Source organism: Phaethon lepturus, unplaced genomic scaffold (assembly GCF_000687285.1).
Source record: "Phaethon lepturus isolate BGI_N335 unplaced genomic scaffold, ASM68728v1 scaffold6628, whole genome shotgun sequence".
NCBI classification, from domain to species: domain Eukaryota; kingdom Metazoa; phylum Chordata; class Aves; order Phaethontiformes; family Phaethontidae; genus Phaethon; species Phaethon lepturus.
The window spans coordinates 20,851-32,826 of NW_010555451.1; positions in this window are offsets into that span (position 1 = coordinate 20,851).

An 11,976-nucleotide genomic window follows, 5' to 3' on the forward strand; every position below is an offset into this window, starting at 1 on the left:
GATGCTTTGTCTTTAGGATCAACTAGTTATCCTGAACCTGCACCTTTCTAGTTGGAAGAAAGACTTTCAAAGTAGTATTAAAATGATCCTGCTTTGCTTAAATGAGTGCAGCTTGGCTCAGTTCAGCACAGCAATAGCAGATTCTTAGAACAAAGGTGGCAAAGCTTGGGGACTCCGCAGCTGCCGATATCCTGGCCACAAATGCATTGATGAGGAGATGGAGGATGCAAGCATTCAACTGGTGACAGGGAAGAGGGTGCTCATCCTTGGTCGCTGCCCTGACCCTGGGAAGGGGCTCAAGTGAAAATGTTACTGGGCGTAGAGGGCTAGGAAAAAGGCTTCCAAGCCTGGGCTTTCTTCGGTCAGAGCCATTTTGTCTGGCTCCATAGCAGAGATTCAATGGCTGAGATGGGGCCGACAGATAAGGATGATTGATAGGGAAGCTTCATCTTCCGTGGCTGCTTCAGCCAGTGCGGGAACCAGGCAGAGGAGGCACTCCAGCTTGGGAGGTCATCAAGCGGTGCAGCCTGGGCGAAGGCTGATGAGGGTGACGCTTTACCCCCAGGGCAGGTCAAAGCCAACCGGTATGGACTGCTTCCGTTGTGTTGATGCTGACAGCAGAGGAAAGAAGGCTGCAGGTGACGCTCAGACAAGTTCGAGCCGAAGCTCAAGTTCAAGCAAGCTCAGTGCAGGGCTGCTACCTGCAGGGCCGCATGGAGGAAGGCACAGGGTACTAGGGAGGAGGCTGCTAGCAGGGTAGCCATGTGGGGATGGGGCCCACCAGGCCCCAGGGCGGCCTCATTCCGAGAAAATAATGGTATTCCTCCAAAAAGGGCAGAACAGGACCTGGTAATTGGGGAAAGGTTGGGGGGCAAGGTGAGGAGGGGTGGAGGGTTCCTCGTTGATGCCAGGAGGTACATGGAAAGCTAAAGAAAATAGCAGGTGGAGATGGAGAGCAGCCTCCGCACGGCACCCGGGGCAGAACCCGCGCTGCGTGTCTAGGCTGGGAACGCGGGGACGACGCCTGCGCCCCACAGGAGCCGTCACCCCGCGTCTGGGGCAGGGAGCCCGCAGGCTGGAAGGACGCGAGTGGGCTCTAGAGGACCGGCGCCTGGCCGGGTCCCAGCAGGCCGGGCTCTCCCACCGCTTGCAGCAGCGCCCGTGGTGGCGGGGGCGGGGGGGGGTTACAAGGCGCCTGCCCACTGAAAGATTCAAAAGGTGAGGTACGGGGTGAGGTACGGTGCATGTCTCCTTGCGTACTTTGGGAAGCCACAGAAACAGACTGGAGGGATGGAAGAAGGGCAACGGCACCTCAGAGGGGCAGCAGCAGGGAGGGCTGAGCTCCGGGGTATGCAGCAGCGAGGGTGAAGGCCTGGAGGGCGGAGGTGGGATGGGAATGGACTTAGTGTTAGAGCCCGCTGCCTCCCTCCTGTCCTGCCCCTGAGCTCCGCTCTTGCTGAAGGCAGCGTGCTCCGGTTTCTAGCAGGATGGAGCACTGCTCTCAAATGACACATCCCACGTTTTTTTCCGGTGGGAGGTATTTTCAGGCCTGGTTTAAATGTGCACCGTTGCCCAGGATATAGGGAGCAACACGTGGTTTGGGACAGAAGCTAGTGAAAAGGGAGACCAAGCCAGAACGGGCGTAGGAGAGCGCCATTTAAAACTAGCAGAGCCCAGGCAATGGTTAATTGATGGGCTAGGGGTTAAACAAATGGGCTAAAGCACTAAATCCTTTAATTCATGGAGGTGGGATATGCTTGAAGGAATCCCACCCAAGTTTCAGGTGGGTGCAAAAATGACCTATTCAAGAACCAAAGTGAGCCTCAGATAGGAGTGAATTTTGGCTTGTGGAGGATAAACGAGCAACCAGGAATAACTTCACTTGGACTGTGAAAAAAACCCAAGGAAAATAACTACAGCCAGTCACAGTTGCCACAGGTTTTTCTGGGGGGTGGTGTGCAGGGGGGGTTTTGAGGGTAGTGGCACTGGGTAGGGTTTCCAGTGCAATGTGAGAAGAGCATCTGCTGCAGTTCGGTTCCAATAGTCGAAGGCCGCCTTGAAGGGCAAATGTCTTCATAGCTGAAGATCTGGAAATGTGTTCCAAGGAGCTGCTGGCAGGCTCAGGGCAGATTTACGGCTCTGTATTTATGTGCAGGACCTTGTCTTGCTCGTGGGATGCCAGTGTTATCTCTGTTGTCCTGGATTAAATGCAAATGATTTGGGGACGTATTCACTGCAAACAGGGCAGCTCTGCCAGCTCCTGTCTTGGGTGTCAGGAGGAAGGAGGAGCAAGGGGAAGCTGGCTCTGCTGGGCAGTGGAGAGCAAATTACGGCGGCCCTGCTTGTATCCCCTGTGATGTGCTCACCAACCCACTTTCATTTACCAGCAGTCCTGCCTAACCGGGCAAGTTCCCATTGACTGCAAGTTAGCAAGTGTGACACCCATCTACAAGAAGGGCCAGAAGGAGGATCCAGGAAACTACAGGCCTGTCAGTCTGACCTCGGTGCCGGGGAAGGAGATGGAGCAGATCTGAGTGCCACTACACAGCATGTACGGGATAACCAGGTGATCAGGCCTGATCAGCATGGGTTTATGAAAGGCAGGTCCTGCTTGACCAACCTGGTGTCCTATGACAAGGTGACCCACTTAGTGTGTGAAGGAAAGGCTGTGGATGTTGTCTACCTAGACTTTAGTAAAGCCTTTCACACTGTTTCCCACAGCATTCTCCTGGAGAAACTGGCGGCTCGTGGCTTAGACACGTTTCCTCTTCACTGGGTAAAAATATGGCTGGATGGCCAAGCCCAGAGAGTCGTAGTGAATGGCGTTAAATCCAGCTGGCAGCCGGTCATAAGCGATGTTCCCCAGGGCTCAGTTTTGGGGCCCATCTTGTTTAATATCTTTATTGATGATCTGGATGAGCGGATCGAGGGCTCCCTCAGTAAATTTGCAGATGACACCAAGTTGGGCGGGACTGTGCTGGAGGGCAGGAAGGCTCGCTGGATCGATGGGCTGAGGCCAACTGTATGATGTTAGCAATTCAACTCGATGATCTTAAAGGTCTTTTCCAACCTAAATAAGTCTATGATTCTGTGTAAGAGCCTCTTAGTAGCACAACAGCAGTTTGCCACAAGTCCTGTCCATGGAGGGCGCAGGGTAGGGCTGTCCCACATACCCTGGGGCTAGATCAGCCTGGGGAGGCCAGTCAGCTGGAGCTGCAAGGTATGTTGGAGGGGGGTCAGGGCAGTTGCTCCTTAATACTCAGCCTGGCCTTTTATTTGCTCATGCTTCCCAAGCTGATACAACCCTGAAAGCATTGTGAGAGCATATGGGAAGGTAAGTTTTTAGGTGGCAAGGTGATCACAGTTACACTTGAGGAGGCAGGATCAGCTTAGGGATGGTGATACGCAGTCATTGGAGAAGGGTGCGGATACCTGATACCTGGCTGGCAGGTTTAAAAATAAAAAATTGGTTTCAGTGACAGGCTGACCGAGTATAAAGTTACTGAGAAACAGCGGTGTGGGCTCAGCCCAGTGGTGCCCCATGGGGGTGCCATCCCAAGCACTCACGTGGCATGATGCCAACATGTTTTGCAGCAAAATACTGCACTTCGGACAAGAATCAGCCTACAGCAGATCATGGGCTGGTGGACATCTTAGGAGAAAAAGACCTCAGCTCCACATGGATTAGGTTTCCTTCCTCGTTATCCATCACAGCACTCAAATGCAACAGGAGATTTCGGTATTCCTAAACATGGATGAGGGAAATTGCTGTGTCTCTGTGCACTGAACAGCGTTTGTAAGCCGTGTCGTTCTAAGTTTCAGCCTGACATTCAAATTCTACTTCAGCTTTTACCTGTGTGCCCTAGTCAGAAGTTCTACAGAGTTATTTCTGAGATAGATACAGCAGAAAATATCTGCCCCCCCTCCCCCCCCCCCCAAGAAACATTAAAAGAACGGGGGAGGAGGGTAGGGGGGAAATCCCTGGTTTTATGAGAAGTGTCTTAGGCATGCAAGTATACAATTTTTGGAAGGTAGGAAACCAAGAAGAAAAGGAACAAAGTCTGGGCAGGCAAAAAATTATTTGGATGAGTGCTCAGTGATCCACCCTCCGTTCCGGTTAACAGAGAAACAATGCGTGCGTCTGTGGTTGGTGATGCCTTTGGAAAGCCACTTCTCCAGCAGCCACAAAGTAAAAACCGAAGGCGGGATGAGTTTTCCAGCACCGAACAAAATGAGTTGGCAATTATTATAAGTGCAACTTCAGTTCCTAATTTTCAAAATCAGTGCAAAATGCTGCTTACAGAGCTTGATGGAGCCTTTAGCACTTATTGCTTTTATGGAGAACACCACGGATAATGCTGTCTGTGGCTTATTTACACGATTATAAGGTGGGAGAACATAAGACAGCGTATGAATTAAGTGCTGCTGTGTTTGAACAGGTATTTGATTGCCCCACACATGCCAGGAGCTGGCAATTTCAGCGCTGTCTGGTGTTTCTCCAGCCAGTCCCACTGGCACCTGCTGGGTGAGAGCCTGAGGGCCTGCCAGCGTGACCCACAGCTTCGTTCCCTCCGGGCAGCAGCCAGGAGATGTTTTGGGGATGATGCTGGACAATACCAAGCTGTGCGTTAATGTGGAGACTCCGCTAGAAAAGTCATTTTGGCCTTCAGCATGGAAATGTTCCCAGCCCCTGAGCTCCAGCAAGGGCCGGGCCCCTCCCCACCACCCACCTCCTCTCGCTCAGCGGCTCACCCCGGGGGTGCTGGGGGTCGGGGGCAGCCGCAGCAGAAGAGCTGGCTCTTGAAGGAGGGTGCTGGGACAGCTCGGCACCTTCTCTCCTCGCTGCTCGCCACCGGCCAGGTCGATGGGTGCTGCCAGGCAAACGGGGAACATGGAGATCCAAGAGGGAAAACACGGAGCTCTGCTGAGAAGGGGTCTTGGGAAGGGATAAGGAGGTTTGTGCTGGCAGATTTTGGCACCTGGAGGGAGGCTGGAGGGCCGGAGCATCTTGCTTCACCGTTTCCTTTCCTCCCTGCCAGTGATTACCCACATTTAGCGTTTCTGCCTTCGGAGCAAACGCCCAGGGAGCTGACGCGCTGCAGGGGCGGTGGGTACAAGGCAGCGGTGGATATACGAGTTAAGAAAGTGGGTTTTTCTGCTGCTGGGGAGAAGGGAAGTGCATTTCTTCTCATTTTCCAGAAGCTGGGTGATGTGTCTGCTTTCAAAAACTTGAAAACACAGAAAAAAAACCTTACATAGAGAGGGAGAGCTGCTCATTGCTCTGGGTCTTTTTTTTTGCACCTCCTTCCTCCTCCAGTTACTTTGGCAAGCTATTGATCTGCTGTAGAAGAAACCCTCTTTCTCTCTATTCTGGCAAATCTCTTTGCTTCTCGAATATCTTGTATGCTTTATGTGCTCATTTTGGAGCTTTTTAGTGGTTGTGCTCATCTTTCCTTCTCAGAATATGTCACCTTCTCTTAACATTTATTGCCACTGCCATTGCTGTCACTGTCAGGCATCCTTAGCGTAACCTTTCTGTGCGTTGACACACTCCTTGTGTCTCAGCCATGCTCATCACCTTCTCTCAGTGCATTTTGTGCTCAAAGGGGAGCAAGAATTTGGGTTTGCGTAGCAGCTTGGCATTAGGAGAAGCTTCCAGGCCAGAGGATATGATAAAGCAATTAGCTCCATGCTGTACATAGATCTGTGCCTGTCACTGACACTGGCAAATCCACCGGGATACAAGAAAAATAGTTCTTTTTAAAATAGGCACTGATTTGTCTTGTTGCAAGGTGACTCATTTGCTTGGGCTGTCTGGGAAAGCATTAAGTGTCTTCAAGTTTTAAAAACTGTGAAGGCTTAATGTCCCTCCAACGCTCCTCCACCTTCGTCCCCATTACTGAAATGCCGTTTTAAATGTTGGTTTAACTTGAATTATTCTGTGATTCTTTATTTGGTTTTCTCATGTTTGCCTCTTGCCATGCTAAAACGCCCTGGCAAGAATCATTGCTGACCTGCCCGGGTCGCATCTTTCCCTCCCCTGCCTCCATCCTTTACCCTCCCAAGTTACTGACCTGAAAACTCTGCATGCTTCATCCTCGCTTCTTCAGCTGGAGCTGTGCGCTCCTTCGCGCACGTGCGCACAGTCGCGTTTCCCCCTCGTGCTGCAGCCTGTGCGTCTCCCCCCACGGGAGGCTGCTGCCTGCCCACGCCAGGCCGGGCTTCGTGCCCCCTTGCGCCACGCTCCCCTGCCCGGGGCGTCCTCCCCGCTTCAGAGAGCCTCCCGCCCCTCTGGCTGATCACCTCCGGGTGCCCCTGGCCTGCTCCCTCGTGCCTTGGCTTTGGTTTTAGGTGACTTCACGTGGCAAATCCTTCAATTTAATGATGTGCAGTTGACGTACGGTGAGGGGCTCCGAGCTCAGCTGGCAGGGGCATCCCCTGCTTCCAGGGCGCTTGGGAAAGGGCCGTGGGACAGGAGTTCTGCTGGAGGGGACGTTATTTTATTATGGCCTTTTCCCCTGAGGTCTGCAGGGGTTGTCAGGTCAGCAGGGGAAGGAAATTGCGATCCGGTTAATAGGAAGGACCAGAAAGGGTTGCATTTGCATTTTTTGCAGTGAAACCTCCCTCGCGGTTTCTGCCTCCTGAAATGTATTTGTTGTATCTGTTTGGATGGCGAGTTACCCGAGCAGAGTTTATCTCATCTGACGTGGGGCGGCACGGGCGGAAGCGCAGCACCTTGCGCCACGAGGTCCTCTGCCCCACCGTGCTCCCTTAATTAAAAGTTGGAATTGGAGGACCCAGCGGGTTGGGTGATTAACGACCTTTCTCTGATTCCTCTCTTTGCAATCTGCTTCCCTCTCCTCGGGCGTGCACCCAGAGGAGGTTTTTCCCCCAGTGCCTCTCCGGCTGCGGCGACTTCTAGGAAATGGTTTCTCTTCCCTCTTCCAAGCTGCCAAAGCAGCCCGGCTCCGGGCGATGCCAGCGCAGAGCTCCTCTGCAGCCGGGCCCCGGGGGAGAGCAGCGACCCGGCAGCTAGTGCTGATGGCGGCGGGGACATCCCCGGGGAGAAAGAAGGGCGACGGCTGCACTTCACCCCAGGGTGGGGAAAGGGGTCCTCCTCCCCAGCTGCTTGCCCCCAGGCAGAGTCGGGGGAGCACCAGTGGGTGCTCACCAAAGTCCTCTTTCATTTCAGTTCGGAAAACGCAAAGGTCTCCATTTCTGGAATGTGTAACTGCCCCTTAGCAAGGAGGCTGGGGGCTCTTGCGGTCGTCCTGGAGAAATGACTCAACCTCAGTAAACATAAGGGATTGAGGATGGTTAGAAGAAAAAACAGTTTTATAGCCACAGACGAAGCTGTTTTGGGTAAGGCATCAAGAGAGCATGATCGTGGCAGTTAATCTCTCATAAAACCCAAGAAGGACACAAGGAGATGGGAGGAGGGAACGGTTCCTGAGCTACCAGGTTTCACCTGGGAGCAACACAAGTTCTCCAAGCCTGAGGTTTCCAAACCTTTTTCCCTAAAAAGCAAATAAAGATCAGATCAACTCTCTTGGACCATTTTGAATCTATGAGAGAAGGGAAACTTGTATTAATCTATGTACAGCCACTGAAAGCTGTTTCAGACGTTGAAATAAAAGATCTCTCAAGGGTACCTGCCCTCTGCAATTAAACCAGATTAATTTTTGCCTGATGACTTGCTTTTGATTATGATGAAGGTTTGTTCTGAATGAGTATTTCCAGGCGTGCAAAGTGGCTAAGCTGGAAAACTAACATTTTAATAGAGCTGGGATCTCAAAGCTCCCATGTGCCATTATGCAGTGCTTTCTCCCTCCCACTCACGACACTGATGTTAGGATGGCTTCCCTGGATCAGGATAAGCTTATTTCCTTCAAGTTGTTTGTTTTTTGGGGTTTTTTTTCCCCAAAAGGAGGTATCAGTGGAAAATTAGGGTGTTTCCTTGAGAAGACAGTGAGTCATTAGGAGCTATGTTGCAATAGCTTTATTCATAAATATTGTCAAATTATTCACATCTTTAATTTTATGGACATCACAAAGCTAAAGACTTCTTTTCCACTGAGGAAGATGTTTTCTTGATCATCGGAAGTAGGCCCCAGCCCTCATTCCCGGACGTCCCAGCGACATTTGAAATTCATTTAGGCTGACACATCGGGCCAAATCTCTGTGTTTGTGGAGGAATGTAAGAAACAAGACGAAGATGGATCCTTCTCCTGTTGTGTCCTCCCACTACCCTACAATCCCTGATGCGAGGATTTCCTCCGCAGTTGCCTCTCTTCAGGCTCACGACGTCTTGCAAGGCTGACCTCTCCCGGGAAAATCCTCCCACGCCTGTGCCCATCTGGTTACCCCATTTTCCTCTGTGCTGCGCTGAAAACCCAAGTCTTTGCAGGCTCCCTTGGCAGGCTGAGCTCCCCAGAGCCCCTGCTCTGCTCCTGGTTTTCTCCCTGTGACGAGCATCCGCCTTTAACGGAGTTGTGCACATCCTGAGCAGGGTCCCTCACCCGCACCCGCTGGGTATTTCCAGCAGACTCATTACTTGCCAACTTTCCTACAGAGCAGCATCAAAGTCTAAGTTGAGGGGAGGTGCATGATCCCCCACCCTCCCTCGTGTATAGGCTCCTTACTCTGACAGCTAGGGAGGCTGGGGTGGGTTTTACCTGATTTTGCCCTTAACAGACTCAAGCTATTATTCCCATTTCTTCTTCCAGACACCGCCTGTGAATATCGTTGCAAAATACTGATGTCTTCGTTCCTTGGGCTTCCTTGTGCTGAGATTGCGTGCTGGCCACAGCAGCTCTTCTGGCAGACTTTCTGTTTCTGCTGTGTTTGAGAAAGGGGTTATTGTCCTCAGCCTGCACGCTGCTAGCAAGTAGCTCCTTGGATTTCTCTTCTGGGGCTGCCTTATTGTAGTCTTTCATCTAATTTGCCTACTTTCTGCATTTGATTTCTACTTTTTGAAGGGTGTCTGCTTTGAATCTCTCCGCTGTGCTGCTGTTTAGCCACCTGGGGTATGTGTGTATATAATTTTTTATTTATTGTTGGTACACATTTACTCCGAACTTCTGATGTGGTGTCTTTAAACAGATACCACTGTTGCAGGGCTCTTCGAGAAAAACTTGGGCAGACATCACAGCAGATCAGGCTTTCCTGCTGGGCTCCATATACAGTTTAAAAAGTTAAGTCATGAAGCTGTCCATGCAACCTGCAAACCCAGCCTCCACAAGCCTCCCTCTGGATGAGTTCACTTGTCTGCCGTGTAGCATCCCCCCATCCTTGTCCGGCAGCAGGAGATGATTTAGGCGGCTGCATCTCAGGCCTTTGCCCCCACCTGCTCCAGAAGCAGCTGGCCGGTGTCTCAGAGCAGGATCAGGTGTGCTCACAGATCCAGGTCTGCAGCAGGGAAAAGAAGGACTTCATAGCCACAGCGTGTCTAGTAATTCTTAATTTTTGCCTCTGTAGTACTGAGAGTCCTCTGTCCTTTAGTTCAGTCTGTGTTTCTGTCAAATTTATGAACAACCCTTCTCATAAATTCCAGTGATGTCCCTGGGGATGACAGCCTTTCGAAGACTCCGGTCCAGTTAGAAAAGTCCTGTTTTTTCCTCAGCTTTTGGCCTTTTATACTTATCATAGAATAGTTTGGATTGGAAGGGACCTTTAAGGCCATCTAGTCCAACCCCCTGCAATGAGCAGGGACATCTTCAACCAGATCAGGTTGCTCAGAGCCCCGTCCAACCTGACCTTGGATGTTTCCAGGGATGGGGCAGCTACCACCTCTCTGGGCAATCTGTGCCAGTGTTTCACCACCCTCGTTGTCAAAAATGTCTTCCTTAGACCTGGTCTAAATCTCCCCTCTTTTAGTTTAAAACCATTACCCCTTGTCCTATGGCAACAGACCCTGCTAAAAAGTCTGTCCCCGTCTTTCTTGTAAGCCCCCTTTAAGTACTGGAAGGCTGCAATAAGGTCTCCCTGGAGCCTTCTCTTCTCCAGGCTGAACCACCCCAACTCTCTCAGCCCGTCCTCACAGGAGAGGTGTTCCATCCCTCTGATCATTTTGGTGGCCCTCCTCTGGGCCCACTCCAACAACACTTTCTCATTGACTTGCCAGTGCTGAGGGGTTAGACTTTTTTTTAGGTAAACATATATTTTTTGGTAGAACCTCATGGTCATATTTGTACTCATGTCCTCCATTCAGAAGCTGTTCTTTCCTGCCTTCCTTCCACAGTAACTTTATATTGCTGTATATACAGTCCTTCAGTCATGCAAAAACTGTATTTTTAGAAAGCTCCGCTTGGCTCCTACCTAGGGATGTGCAACCGTAAAGTTCATCGCTGCTTGGCTGGCCCTAGCCTGCTCTCCCTGCAGCAGGACGTTCCCTCTCATTAAGTGAAATCCTCAGTCAGTCGGTAACCCCAACACTACTGTTGGAAAAAAAGTCAAACAGTTTAACGTTGGAGAGCCTTTCTCAAAGCACGTTGACAAAGCAAGTCAGTAGCTCTTTGTTTGATTTTCTGGTCGTTTTGCTCACAGAATTCAACAAAAGTGCTTCCTACAAGGCTTTCTTCTTTCACACCCTTGTAGACACAAAGAGAAACCCCTGTCAATGTTTGTCCCCATTAGATGGAAAGCCCCTGAGCACTGGGCATCACCTCTGGCCTTGCTCACCAGGCAGTGGCTGCGGTCCTTTGGCACCCGGGAGGTTTAATCCCATGCAGCCTTCATGTGGGAAAGGTGCCCTGTGGGGTCCCTGACTCCGGTGGAAGGGGACAGGCAGAGCAAGCAGCACCATGACTGGAAATGGGAAAGGATAAATAATTCCTTTGCTGAAACCTGGACAACTGTTCCCATCCCTTGCCCACCTGCTGAAGGGATTTCCATTTTGAAACACGCACGGTGATGCAGCGACTCCCTTCAGGGGCGTCTGAAATGGTGACAAGGGCCCTGACTGGGAAAAGCGATGTTTAATCCCAGCACTTCCCCCGCAGCAGCATCATTCTTCCAGCACCTTTCTCCTCTTGTCCTTCAGCAGTACCTGAACTATACACAAATCCCTGCTTTGTTTTGCTAGTAGAAATAGCACAAACATATATGGGCACTTTCTTTTCTCCATCTCCAGCTTGAGGTGGTGGGGAGAGAAAAAAGAGTAAATGTTTACAGCTGCTCCAGCCAGAGTGGAGTGAAAACCCAAAGGTAATCTTCTCTCTTGCTCTTTCTGTACTAAGAATACAAACACAAAAAATCCCTGTGACAAGTCTCCCATTATTCCTAGTGTCTTGATTATTTTTTCAGAGCAAGAAAAACCACTATTTTAAGGCATCACTAGAGGAATGAACTTGACAAGCCTTTATCCAAATGAATGTTTAAATTCTGAAAGGAAAAAAAAAATCCAGCATGAGTGACAAGGTCCTTTTAAAACACATAATACGCTGAACCTTACATGACACTTCCGTGGGTGTTAGTCTAAAAAGCTATCTTTACATGCAATGTAGCAAATGAACTGTGTAAGGCAAGGGTTGTAGCTATATGCATCATTGCTGAGTAGTACTATAGGATTGTAAAACCTGACAAACTTGTTCTCTTAAAGCTCCATGTCCCCAGGGAAGAGGTTGGTGTATTCTGTTCTTCAAACAGCTGAAAAGTTTGCTTTAGACTAACTATTGCCATTTATATTCTATGTTGGAAGGAATAGAGCTTGGTCTTCAAAAAAAAGGCTAATCCCAGGCGGCTGATCCCTAAAGAAATGAGGGGTCAGGCTTGGAGTGGTGCTTCAGGGGGAGCTGGTGGAGGTGAAGGAGTCGCGGCTCTGGCTCTCACTGGAGCTTGTTGCCCTTTTTCCGCTGAGGAAAGGTTTGCCTGCTCGTTCCCCTTGAAGGTTAGGAGTGGGCTGCGGTCATGTAGCCAGCCCCATCCCAGCCTGCTGGTAGAGAGAGAGGTGAGAAACTCAGTGATGGGATTTTGATG